Source organism: Lagenorhynchus albirostris, chromosome 13 (genome assembly GCF_949774975.1).
Source record: "Lagenorhynchus albirostris chromosome 13, mLagAlb1.1, whole genome shotgun sequence".
Classification (NCBI taxonomy): Eukaryota; Metazoa; Chordata; class Mammalia; order Artiodactyla; family Delphinidae; genus Lagenorhynchus; species Lagenorhynchus albirostris.
Window position 1 is genome coordinate 71,482,923 of NC_083107.1, and position 13,957 is coordinate 71,496,879.

The window sequence follows — 13,957 nt, forward strand, 5'->3', positions numbered from 1 at the left end:
CCCTGTAGTTCTGCTCTAATTCTGCCAACAAATGAATCCTAGTATATTTTATAGTTAAAACAACTCTGCGTTCCAAGCACTAATGCAGCTGACATAATACTGGTCATGAGTGCTTAAACAGATGCCTCCTCTTGATCTGCTATAGGGGTGTGTGTGTGTGTGTGTGTGTGTGTATGTGTGTGTGCATGCGTGCACGTGTGTGTGTTCAATTGTGTTACACCTAAAGTATCATGGAGTCCATGTTTCTGCCCACTGCAGGAATCTATAGCTCAAAGCCAACTGAGAAGTTACTCTTTCTTCCTAAAGGACTTGAAATGCCCTTCTCTTCACAGAGGCATGATGGAGGGGACAACGAGGGGAAAGCAGACCCCTCCCCCCAAATCCACAGAGTGTCCAGTGAGGCTGCAGGCTGCCCATGGGTCCAGGTGCCCATGGACGGCACCCACAGGGAACTCGGAACAAATGCAGAAGCAGATTACAGGAAGGTGATCACTGGAGGGGGCTGGTGTGAAGTGGGAGCAACACACACTCATCCAGGCTCTGCAGAGAACAGGAACTTAACAGACGAAAGGGGGTGCCAGGTAGGTTCAGAACAGTCCTTTCCACCATCCCTGGTGTGTGTGCGCGTGTGTGTGTGTGTGTGTATAGTGTGTGTGTGTGTGTGTGTGTGTGTGTGTGTGTGGAGTGTTTTGGTTTCCACCAAATCATCAGGCAGAAGGAGAGACTCGAAGTTTGTCTCAATGCCGCTGTCCTTGTTTACCACGTGTGGTACGTATTTATTCACATCCATCCAAGGGTAGACAGTATATGGTTTCTTTCCACCGAATGGTCTCAGGCATTTTTGATGGATCCTCCCTTTGTTCCCTTCAAGGCCTGAACACAACATACGCTTATGGAGAGAGATCAGGACTCAACATTCCGGGTTTGTTTGGCAAACAGAAAGGTCAGCAGCCCTTGCAGAATGCTGCTGGGCCCAGACGGTCTCTCCTCTAAGCGCACAGTGGCAGCACTGAGTTTGAGGTGGTGATGGGTGCAGCGTTATGACATTCAAGGGACAAATCCAATCTGGTCCCCCAGGCAGAGGTGGGACAGTCAGCCTCCTTAAGTCCTCAGCCATGTGGCTGTTTGAGGGCCCGGCTCCCTGCTGTGACAAGTGCCGAGTGTCACTCCGCATTACAGGCCAAGAACGAACCCACCCTGACAGCCAGCCTCCTTGCACAGAGTGTGCTCTAATTTCTGCAGCTTGGGGTCCCCGGGTCTTGAGGACCGGGTCACCCCAATTATAATGCTTGGAGTTTCCGGAGTGATGGAGGAAAATTCACCCCTCAGCTGTCAGGTTGAGGCCAAGCATTGCTTGAGAGAGTCAACAAGAGGAAATCAAGTTAATCCAGTGGTGTGAGTGTGTCTGTCTTGACAAAAAGGACCCCAGCATTCAGGAAGGACGTTTGTTACTCTGAAAGGGCGTGCACTTGGATTTTAAGAAAGGGGTAGGCATCAGATGGCCTCTGTTTTCTTCTGCTTTGTAGAGACCCAATCCTTAGCCAAGCATCGCCTCTGGAATATGAGATGTCAGAATTTATGGCGGTCAGAAGGCAGGCATAGGCCTTGGATTGTTGCTGTTCTTTTTCTTGAAAGATTTTTTTTTTTATTGTACCGGATATAAAATTGACCATTTTTTAAAACATTTTACTTTTATTTATTTATTTATTTAGGCTGCGCTGGGTCTTAGTTGTGGCACACGGGGTCTTTTAGTTGCAGCATGCAGACTTCTTAGTTGCGACATGCATGCAGGATCCAGTTCCCCGACCAGGGACGGAACCCGGGTCCCCTGCATTGGGAGCGTGGAGTCTTACTCACTGGACCACCAGGGAAGTCCCTGAAATTGACCATCTTAAGCATATACCTCAATGGCATTAAGTACATGCACAATGTTGTACAGCCATCACTACTGTCCATCTCTAGAGCTTTTTCACCTAGTCCAGCTAAAACTCTGTACCCAATAAACTCTTAACTCCCCATTCTCCCCTCTCTCCAGCCTCTAATAACTTCCCGTCTCTATGAATTTAGCTACTCTAGGTCCTTCTTATAAGTGGAATCCTGCAATATTTGTCCTCTGGGGTCTGGTTTATTTCATTTAGCATAATGACTTCAAGGTTCATCTATGTTGCAGCATATGCCCATGGATGTAGTAGCTCCTTCCCTTTAAAGGCTGAATACTGTTCCTCTGTGTGTATACACCACATTTTGTTTATCCATTCATCCATCCATGGACACTCAGGTTGCTTCCACCTTTTGGCTATTGTGAACAACACAGCTACAAAACATGGGTGTGAAATGTCCATTGGAGGGGCCTTCGGGGTTTACAATAATGTTAACTCCTCTCGTATCTGATGAGAGGTGGACTCTAGCTCAGGGCTGAGCGAGGCTGCAAAGCTGAGAGCTAGCGCTTGGCTGTTCTTTAGCGGCAGGCTGGGGTGAGGTCCAGGGGGGAGGGTGGGGAGGTACCCCTGCACCGAGGCTGAGCTCAGGACTGAAAGGATTACAATCCCACAGACGCAGAGGCTGCTCTGTCCCTCTCTTCCTTTCCTCCCAGAGCAATCCTGGGACATCCTAGCTTTAGCCACACGTCTCAATGCCACCTCATCCGCAGTGGGAGGGGAAAACACAAAGACCAGAACAGGGCCCTCCACCTGGCCTGTCTGGCTGGGTTGCATTTTTTTAAAAAACAAACTAATCTGATGGAGGTAACATTTCCATAAAGTAACTGCTCAGATGTTAAGTGTACAGTTTGAGAAGCTCTGACAAACGTATGCATCGTCACAATCACCGGCCCAATCAAGATACAGACTGTTCCATCAGCCCAGAAAGTTCCTTCGTGCCCAACTGCAAGTGAGCTGCTTCTTTTAGAGCCAAATTGCTGCAGCATCAAAAGGGGTTAGGGGACTTAGAAGAAGCCTGTGTGTGTGGGGGTTCTAGGCTGTGAAACCCCGGGTGTCCCTGGCAAGGGATTTTTTGAACCACTGGAGCCCAAAGCAGACTGTGGGACCTCAGTTTCACTTAACAATTCAAAACCCATTCACTCTACAAGCATGTCCTGAGCACCCGCTCTTTGCCCTGCCTGGGTTGAGTGCGACTGTGGCAGGCCAGGCGTAGGAATGGCCCCGACGTGCAGGAGGGGAGACACTGAGCAGAATGGAAAGAATGACATCTGGGCGGGAATACACGTTTGCATCTTGGGATGCCACAAAGGCATCCAGTATTCTGGCTGAGGCCAACGAGGAAGGCTTTTTGGAATCGGGGCATGCAGGCCAACCTTTTCAAGGATGCATAGCTTTTGAACAGAAGGCAAGAAAGAGAAGAAGATTCCAGCCTGGGAAGACATTGCGTGTCAACAAGGGCACTGACCCATAAGAACTGTCATTTACAATGTAATTTATTATTATGTACTAAGCATGGGGCTCAGTGTTTCACATTCATGATTTTGCTTCACAAAAATTAAAGAATAATGATGAAGAGTACCTTACGAGGAAAGTTCTATCAGGTGGAATGTGGCTGAGTGACTGCCCAGGTTCACAAAGCATTGCACCTGGATTCAACCCCGGGGCTGGATGTTTCCGAAGCCCTTGTTCTGCTCTTTACTGTTACACGAAATACACAAAAACCGAAGCACTGCCTGCCGCAGGCGCAGAGGGGAAACAGGAGAGGAACCAGTGCTGCTTTGAAGGGCATTCCAAAGACCGGGGACTTGGGTGGCTCCTCACCTGGTTCGAATTTCAATTGAAATGGTGGGAGCAATATTACAGTCACAGAAAGAGCTCTGTAAATTATGCACACACATATCTCTGGGTTTTTTAATGCCATAGGAAAATCTCATTTACTTAAAACAGTGGGGGCTAATTAGCAATATTATTTTTTCCTAAGAGCAGTCTTATTGACACAAAATGGCCCAAAGCAGGCTCCCAAAAGTTGCAAGCACAGCTGGCCTGTAAGTAGCACTGGCTGTCCAGGAACGGGCCTTCTAGAGAGTGTGATGGCAGGAGGAAATTCTGTTCTCTTCACGACTGTGGATGCCCCCATTCTTGTTATACTGTTAGTCCCTGGGAGCGGGGGTGGTGGTCCTCAAAGTATTACAAACATAATTTCTCTTCCCTTTACTCTGAATGCCCCACCCCATCTGGAGCTACCACGGGGGGAGTTTTCTGGGAGCTCCCGGGTCTACCTGGCTTTTCTCCGTGGTCTGGGTCAAGGCTCCCGAGAGGCCACACAGAAGCTGTGGCCACGACCTGGAGCTCTTTGCATTGTATCCAAAGCTGAGCTCCCAGGAGAGGCTCGTGAATTCTCTGACACCCAATGCTGCCAGTCCTGAGTCCTGCCGGGCAGGAGCTGCAAGTCTCCTCAGCGCCCAAGCCCAGCATAGCCTCCCAGTGGGTGCGGCAGCAGCCTCGAGGGTGGGGGAGGCTCAGGCTACTGAAGTGCATCTCATTTCTCAAGTGTTTTGGAGGATGCTCCCAGAAACGCACGGTCCCTGGATGCACAGTCCGCATTAAACCCGCAGCCCCGGGGCAGCCAGGTCATGAGGCACAGCTTATTTGTGCACACACAGATCTTCGTGTACGTGCACACACACACACACAACCTACACATGTACACACATGGTTTCTTCACCGCCTCTGGACAGCCAGGGCTGCCATATGTGCACACCACGCCTCATCCTCCCCAAGTATCTCCAAACCACTTTACGTGCACGGAGGGACCAAGAGCCACCGTCAAAAGGAGGAGCCCCCGGTTGGCAGAAAGCCTCTTGAGCTCCCCAAAGACCAGGTCACTCTGCCCTTCGTCCTCCTCTCTGAGCTTGGGTCTCTGAGTTGCAGAGACAGGGAGGGAGCTCTCCCCTGGGTCCCCGGGGCTCCTCCCTGCTGGCCGAGCTCCTCCTCTCTGCCCACGTGCACACACAGCTGCAGGGCTGCATCCTTTCTCGACAAAAGTCCATCTCTCTCCAGTTGGTAGCCTGCAGCCAGGCCAGTACCCGCCTTCTCCCAGAAATGCTCCTGGATTTGCAGAGGCCCGCAGTGACCAATGAACAACCTCCCTGCCCTGCCCCTTTCCCTGGTGCAGAGGGTGACCCTGGGGACACACCCCCTCCTGCCCGACACACATTCTGATCCCCAAACCACAGGCTGTCCTCCCCAAGGCTGTACCACACCTCGTAAGCTCATCACTCTCATGGCTCAGTCTTGAAAGAAGTGTTTTAGCCTCGAAAGCAAGCACAGTTTAGGTTTTGACATAAGAGCCAGCCAAAGTCTAATCTGGGCCGTGTGGATCCCGTAACGGTCTACTTGAAGGGGCCTCGCTCTTGACCCAGGAGCAGGAAGCCGGGCACGGGGCAGAGGGTGTGTGGCCCCTGCATGCTTCACCAGCTCCCACCAGCCTCCATCCTGCTGTAAGCGAAGCACATTGCCAACGAGAGTATTTTTTCTCCTTGCCAGTGAGCTGTTGTCTGTGTATTCCAAGAGGAGGCCATTACAGGGAGTTAATAGAGTTTTTTTTAATTTGTTTTTAAATTTTATAATGCAATTCATCAAATTCAGCAACTGAGCACAGCACTCATGTTCAGACCAGGCTGCGTATGTCAAACTGGCCCCAGCCTTCCCCTACCCTTCCCCTAACCCCTTAACTCTTTAGGGTAACTGCGAAGCACGGCCCCAAATGGGGTGGGAAGAAAGGCAGCAGAGTGGGCTCTAGTCTGCGAGGGTCATTGGCCCATGGAAAGGCTAGTGACTTACTTGAGGTGCTCTGGGCACCTTTCATGGTCAAGCGTGCTCGAGGCTGCCCGCGGCCTTGGTCGCCTGGCTGAGGTGGCCACCTGGGGTCACCGTGACTTGCTTCTTTCAGACACGCGTCTGTTACAGGGCCAGGTGTCAGTGAGCATGGGGCAACACTCAGGGCACGGACATGGGAAGCAAACGGTGAAGCCTGCTGGTCAAGACAAATGGGAGCTCATTTCTGCTAGTTTTCACCCTGAAGGGTTTCCTTTAGGGATGTGTTCGGCTCAACTTAGGATCATTATTGTAACTAGGGACCTGTTGCTGCTGAATTGGAACTAAGTGAGATTTAAGGGACCACGGTTTTGCGAAGAACGTATTGGATTTCAGGACTTGCAGCAGATCTGTATCATGAACGGCAGTCAGTCTTGTCCTTTCTTAAGCGTTAATAAGTGACTTTGGTCCTAGGGAAAATTCCAGAAGAGACGTTGCCAGCAAGTGAAATCCTGTTGGTCCCAGAGCTGACCGCAATAAAACAGCTTCCTCCTGCGGTCCTGACAGCAGGACCTTCAGCTTGTGGAGGCCACAGAGCCCCACAAGGGAGTGGAGGGTCCCCTTGCCCAGCACAGCCTGGCAGTGGGTGGGAGGTGGGGGCACAACTATCAGAGCCCAGCACAGGCCTGGTCCTGGCGCTGGTCGGCTTCTGAAACCTGCCTGTTCTCAGTTAACAGAACCCACAGGGTGGCTGTACCCTGGTCCCAGCTCTCTGGGCACAGGTGAGCAGTGGCCACCAGGTGGCAACAACTTGCGGTCACTACTGATTGGTGGCCCTGCCTGTGCTGGTGCCAAGGACGAGGCTTCAGGCCGGCTTCTGCTGAGCCCCCGAAACCACCCTCCTCCAGCTCTCTGAGCATCCAGGTACCAACCTGAGCTTTGTACCTCTTGAAAGGAACAGATTGCAAGTAGAAAGCTAACCCTTCTTGGAAGCCACACCCAAACATCCTATACTTACTTCTCAACTCTTGGGTGACTTTTGCCCAATGTTTTGTGCCCTTCCAGCTGGAGCCTCCGTGCTCCCATTCTACATAGCTTCAGACATCCTGCTTCTGATTTCACACGAATCGAGATGCCAAGGTGGGGTGGTGCCAGAACCCTGCATGGCCTTGGCTCTCCTGAGCAGATTCGGAAGCAGATGCTGAGGACTGAGCACAGATGGGATACGGGGCTGGGGTGGAGCTGGGCTTGGCAGCCGGCGGGGGCAGGGGGTGGGCTGGGATGGGGCAAGAGCATCTTGAGGTGAGGGAAGTCTTTTTGCATTCAAGGGCTTGCCGGCTTCCAACTTGCTACTTATTGCATTGACAAATATTCCACACGATTGAAGAACTATTTTCCAAAACAAAATGCTGGTATTCATCAGGAGGCGCGGGTTGTGCAGTGTGAACAATTCACTTTCGTTAAGTACCATATGGCCGCTGGTAGGAAAACGCTAACATGTTTCAACAGTACAGCTGGGGTAGGGTTCCTTTATTCACCGTGCAGATGGCTCTAATTGACATCTCTCCTAAAACAGGTCTCCAGCATTTCTGCAGGATCATTAGAGTAATTAGTTATTAAATACCATCACCACTTTTAGAGAGAGGGTCTGATCCCTGGCAACATTCCACCGTGATGGAACTGACAGGTCCCGGCGGAGGACCAGCCGTGGGAGGGCCAATGGGAAGGGCATGAAGGGCATGCTAGCTCTTCCTCCTCAGTGGCAAGGCCAGGGAAGGACAAAGACGTCGTTAATTCCGGAACAGCCCCTGGAGACAATTCGGGCAACCAAAGCGTTCTGGACCAGTGTTCTAGAGCCAGGCTCATCTCTCCTTTAGCTGTGTGACCACACAGCGTCAATCACTCAGCCTCAGTTGTTCTTCCCTTAAGTGGGGCACTGCACTGGGGATCACACTGGGTCTGGGGGAAAGAGAGGGGTCCCAGGAATGCATGTGCGCCTAGGAGTTGTTCCAAGAAGTAAATACATGTATCTAGAGGGCAATATGGATGGAGGAAATAGCCTTCACTCTGAGCTCTTTCGAGGGTTAACAGTATGACATTATTAGTTTAATTTCACAGTCTAATCAGCTTCCTGCATTACTGATCAAAGGACTTGGAGCGATTGTAGTTTTGTAAAACTCTCGGCTAAGCGAATAAGGCTAGGAGGCTCTCAAGCTCAGGGGCCACGAGAGGGAGTGCTGGCCTCGGCACACAGTTCACCTAAGAGGGACCATTCAATCCACAGGTAAACTGTCCTCTCACTGCTGAACCACGTGGAGGGTCAGAGTGTCCGCACTCCACACGGGCTGCTACCCAGCATCAGAAATGGAGAGCAGCCTCGGAAAAATCCCTTCTCCCACGCAATGCTGGAGCCCAAATCCACCTCGAATGCCATTCTGAGCCCCCAGCCAGCCTGGGGCTTCATTGTTAAACACCCTCCGTCAGCAGGGCCCCATCTGTGTGATGGAATTTTTTTTATTTTTTTGTCACTTTTTCAAATCAGAATAGAAACAATTTTTAGTCTATAATTATCATTTCTTTTCTCAACAGACAAATGTTTCCTTTTAAATTGTAGGGCAGAAAAAGCAAAGAACAACATTTTAAACCAAAAAGAAAGACTAAAATTAATTTCCTCTTTACAGAAAAATAAAATACAACAGCTCTAAGAAGCCAGGTTTTTCTTTTCCCAAAAGAGCAAAAAAAAGCAACAGTGTATTCAACTGCCACCACTAATGCCCATTTTTAAGAGGCAAGTCCTTGAGAGACGATGGTGATGGGGTCTGCAGACCTGTCTCTGGGGTCAGGCCTTGGATCTGATCTCCTGGGAGAGGCTGGACTGCTCCTGACATCTGAGCTCACCTGGGATGAACCATCTGAAGCCCCCAGTTCAGGGAGCCAGCTCGAGATGGAGGGTCCCAGGAGTCAGGGTCAAGGCTTGGGGTCTACCAGTTGGCCCTCAGTTTCCTCATCTCTGAAATGGGATTTTACATTTTATATTTACATCTTACAAGCTTGTTGGAAGGATCCTTTGGGCCAAGTGCTTTGTGACTCTGAAGCATTGAACAAATCCTGCTGCTTTCACCATGTAGTGAAGACTAACCAGAATCACCGTTAAGAAAGCAACCCCGCTCAGATGCTTTCTCTGCCGGCGAGCCCCTCTGCCCACCTGGAAAAGCCAGTGCCCCCCATCCCGGCTCTCACGCTTGGCCAGCATGTGGTAAGAGAGCTACAGGCAGGTGTGCGTTTACCAAGTGCACCCTCAGTGCCAGGTTCGGATGGAGGAGAAGCAGGCTGCGTTTCAGATGCTGAAAGCAGTTCAGTGTGGCCGGGACAGAGCCTGCTCAGGCAAGGCAGTGTGAGTTTCCTCCGGGTGAGGAGGGTCAAAGTTTGCCTAGACCACGTTAAGGAGTTTGGTCCTCAGAATCGGCCAACAGATGGGGAAGACGGCTCAACTCTCTCGGCCCAGGGCCACTCCCACGCCCACCCTCCAGCCTCCTCAACAGGGAAGGAGGCACAACCCACGTCCACAAATACTCTCTCCCAGTTCAGTGTGGTCACGGCTGACCCCAATCTCACTCCCCAGCGTAAACCCCTTCAGGGGCTCGCCATCACCCAGGGCTGTGCTGGTGAAGGTTTAACAGCCGTCTGTGATGGCGATGAGGGATAAAACGAACAAACCAAACCAGCTAGACCCTGACTCCTACCGTTTGCCAGTCTCTGTTGTATACACATTCCCACTTCGATTTCAAGCTACCAACAGAGTGTCACCGAGGACAGAGCTGGAAAGAGCTGTCAACGTTGGGCTCTTAGGAGCCACCAAGCCAGCCCCAGCTTACCGCAGCCTTGGGACTTGTGAACGGGGTGTGGAGGGCGGGGCCACAAAGATGTTGCCCCAAGAATGCTGCTGCTCTGTGAACGGGAAGACGCCACGTCCTCCTGGCAGCAGGGATCAAAGCTAGCCAGCACCCTGCCACACTCCCCTGACTCTCCCCGCTCTGACCCCCAGCGGCATTGATCCCTCAGAAAACGTCCAGACACCTCACCTGGTATCCAGGGCTTTTCACACCGGGCTCCACCTCATGGGCTTTCCAGGCTGTGTCCTTCTGTCCCTGCAGAGCCCCCTGCTCCAGCCTCACTGTCTCCTCGAGGTTCCCATCACAACCTGGGTGATCCTGCCCACAAGTTTTCCTCTGCTTGGCACACCTGCCCTCCTGTATTCCCTGATCAAACCTTGCCCATCCTTCAAGGCTGAGCTCCTCTTCTGAACGCCCCCAGCTCCCTGCATCTGTTGGCAATGAACCCCAGGGTGCACGCAGCCTGCCCTTGCCTGACAGCACGCTCATGATGGGCTCCCGAGTCAAGTTCTTCCTGACCTGACTTTACTTTCTGACCTTTGAAAACTCCCTCTCAAGGAAGCAGAGGAGGCCAAGCATTAGTGCCCAATGTCCATGCTTCCAACGACAAAACGACTATGGGCCCAAAGACTCACTTGCCATGGCCGGGCGAGGCGGGAGAGATGACTGGGTTAATCGGGAAGGAGCTTAGTGGCTGCCCTGGCCACAGTGAGACTCTCATGGCAGAATAGGCAGGGCCTGTGGCAGCGACACAGGATCCCTATAATGACCCCAAACAGGTGGAAAAAGCAACTGGGTGTCCTGCACACCTGATAGCTTTCTAAAAATAGCCGGTGGGCCCTGGCTCTGCAGGCTCGCCTCTGGGTAGGGGCAGGGGCTGGGGCTGGTGGCTATTTGATCACTAAGTTTCAGAGGAGAGAGGCAAGTCCTGGCTGGTTCTATACCTTACCCTCCCCGGCCAGGCTGAAGCAGAGCCTCAGCCAGACACGCAAGCTCGGGACTGGGGCCCTGGGCCTGGCCCATCACCTCCCCCTTAGCTCTGCCCCACTGCCTGGGGGAAGGAACTGTTTCTTTTCTGAGGATCATGTGGGAGAGAAAGGGAGACAGGCCGGAGCAGATGCCAGCAGGCTCCGGGCACCATTTCTTCTTGGCCAAGGGACCCGGGTACAGAGAGATTCTCCTCAAACCAAGGCACTGACAGCATCGAACAGAAATATCATGGTCTGAAGCCACGTGGCGTAGGAGGAAGTAAGAAAAGAAGACAGGAATTCTCCAGGCTGGGCCCCAGAGGTCTCCTCTGCCCTTCTGTGGGGTCAGGCTCAGGGACAAGCAGTGGGCAGTGGAACAAAGGGAGAGCTCTTTTCTTTGGGGCGCAGGCCTTTTGCAGCTCCCGGGACCCCATCTCCTCTGGTCCTCCCCTCCCTCCTCCGTGTCTAGACGGAATACTTAGCTCCTGGCAACCTGACGTCGTGCATTTGGCCTCCGGTCCCCAAGGCCAGCACTGTGGCTGCACCAGGGCGCTCCGCTGGCTCAGGGAAACCTTTTAAAAACAAATCTCACAAAAGCATCTAAAAAACAGTGGGTACATGTGTATGTATAACTGATTCACTTTGCTGTACAGCAGAAACTAACACAACATTGTAAATCAACTCTACTCCAATAAAAAATAATTGAAAAAATTCCAGCCATTAAAAGTAACCGTACGTATTCTTAGGGGCCCGAATGCCAGCACGTTTTCGAGATCACTAAGCCACCCAGTCTGAGAAGGTTTAAGTAAAAAATTATAGGGAGTGAAATTACTTCCAAGTAAGATCTCTAGCGAATATAAATTGTGTCCCCCCCAGCCCCTCCCACACTTGGAATATGCCGTTCTAATTCTTCTGCTGAGAGGCAAGGAAACTGGGAGGCTTGCATCTTCCTGGAACATTTTCATTCCAAGGGTGCTCCTCTCCTTGCGAAGTCCTTCAGATACTCTTGACTCTTAAGCACAGTTTTCTTACTGGGTCTTGGGAGGGACACACGGCATCGCTTATTCTGAAAAAGCTGGCAAGGCCAGCAGAGGAATGGAACACACAGAACCAGAGAGACTCCCGACACTGCCCGTCCCCCTGCCGGCCCCCAGCCCCTCTCCCGGCTGAAGACCGCCAACGCCGGGCGGGCACACGTTTCCCCTCACTCCCCAGGCCGAGATCATGTTGCTGAAATGTGATGCTTGGCCCTCTGACCTGCCAGCTGTGCGGCCACCCTGGCACCAGGGCCCCGTGCGCTCCCACCTGTGAGCTGCGAACGTCTATCACCGTGACTCGGCAGCTGCGGCCCCACCGTGCCCCGCGGCACCTCTTACGCATCTAGGGCGGCGCAGCCTCTCCTGCTTCCTCGGCCCCTCTGAGCACCAGCTTCTGAAGGGAGCCCAGGTGGACCTGGCGGGCGCCTGTGCCACTGTGGTGTCATCTGCCCTCCCAGCTGGCCTGGGGCTTGGTGGAGTGGAAAGAGATGCAGATGAGATGCTGGGCACTTGGTTTGGGGGGGCGCTGCCACTCCCTCGCATGGCACATGGGCTGGGGAGCAGGTCACAAGTCACCTCCCCTCTCTGGCATGTGCTTCCTTCCCTGTGAAACGCGAAGACTCGGGGCAACTCTACCTCCCTCACGGAAGTGTCACTGGGAAGAAAAGAATGCCAGCTAGGGAAGGACTTTGGAAGAGTGCTAGTAAAAAAGCTCATTATCATTCCAGAGTAGGGCTGAAGGTGTCCAGGCAAACTCCCAGGCAAGCCTTCCTCTGCGAATCGTCTCTTCACGAGATGAGTACTGACTTCAAGGCTCCTGTTCCCTCTTTGCTAATAGGAATTGCAGAATCGTTGCCAAGTCCAAGCGGTACAAACAGCAAATAATCACTTGGACGAGAAGCCTGTTGAAACGGGTCTTTGCTGGGGAAGAGGTCAGCTGGCAGCTTGGCCCATAAATCAGGGCTCCCCGCTCAGCTTACTGGCTCTCGCAAGGAGATGGACTCAGCTACACTCTGACGTTTCACAGCTCTCACTAGGCCCCCTGCACAGAGCAGGGATTTTGACAATGTTCGTTGAACTGATTACTGCAGAGGCAGCCGGAAGTGTGAGAGGGCTAAGCCCTGTCCACTCAAATTGGAGACCCACTACATCACGCGAGGCAAGGGGACAAATCCTAGTCAGACAGGACTTGAGGCTGTAACGGGCAGGGCAGTTCATTCTGCAGCCTTCGCTGAGGGGGATTTCAGGCGGCAGGGGGGCTGAGGGAGGTTGGAATGAACATACTTACTGTATTATGTCGCAGCAGTGATAAGGCTAAAATTTTAGGATTTTCTCAATGAGACTCCTGTATTCACTGGTTTTCCTTATCAGCCCTGGCAAGAACCACAGTCTAGCATTTATGTCCTCTGCTTTAGAATGGAAGAAGGATCACAGGAGGGATTCGAAAACTCACTCTGGAGAATAACCATATGCATCCTTTTTGCTCTCCCAGCGGAATGCGGGTTCTCTGGCCCCGGTCCTGCCCCAGATGCGCTGTGCTGTTACCCACTGGATCCAGGCAGCAAGCTTTTCCAGTTTGGAGTTTGCTGAACAGAACGCAAATTGGGGCTGGGGAGGGAACCAGTGGAAGTTAGAATGCCAAGCAGCTCGAAGTGCCTCTGCCCGCCCTCTCCTGCCCCAGGCTTGGGAAGCCATCCCCCTTCCCACCGAGTGTCCGTAACCACCCCCGAGGGGCAGGTGCACAGGTTCTAACACTCTGCAGAGACACTTCTAACACCTGCCATGGGATCAGCTCTTTGAAGGCTGCAGTCAGGGCACTGGCAAAGTCAAGGCCGTACCACAAGTCCTCACCCCGACGTGGCAGTTGCTGCCTCTGTGGGGTGGTGCAGGCACCGCAGCACACCCATTTCACAGATGTGCAGCCTGGTCCTTAGCGATGGGAGATGCCTCGGCACCGCCTAGAGAGAGCTAACACTGGAGTCAGGAATAGAAGTGGGGGGTCCGGACTTAGGGCTGGGGGTTAGAGGAGACCAAACCCCCTTCCCAGGGCCTGAGCCTCGGTTCCTCCTCTTGCACCCCAGGACCTTGGATCCCCTGGGGGCAACCAGCCCACTCTGTAGGGAAACCTGAAAGGCTTGCCTCACCTTCCCGTCCCACCCACTTGGATGACTATCCAACCCTGCAAAAAAGCTTTTTTTTTTTTTTTTTCTGGTCAGATTTCAAAAAGGTGAAAGTTCTCCAGTCTGCCCAGAAATCAGGAAGAGCCATCCTTCCTTTACCCTAAACATAGCCACAAGTCAAGA

General features: G+C 52.5%; 1 protein-coding gene across 4 annotated transcripts in view; it reads right to left on the reverse strand.

Moving 5' to 3' along the window:
* The window catches only part of KLHL29 (kelch like family member 29), a 311,729-nt gene that overhangs the window by 166,573 nt on the left and 131,199 nt on the right, over positions 1 to 13,957 (reverse strand). The window contains exon 1 of one of the 4 annotated variants that reach the window (XM_060169435.1): positions 10,285 to 10,289. The exons of 2 other annotated variants lie outside the window; for them this stretch is intronic. The gene's annotated coding sequence lies outside the window, so the exon portion shown is untranslated. Of the gene's footprint in view, positions 1 to 9,838; positions 10,060 to 10,284; positions 10,290 to 13,957 lie in introns of those variants that run through there. One more of the 4 variants, XM_060169433.1, reaches the window with a different exon arrangement.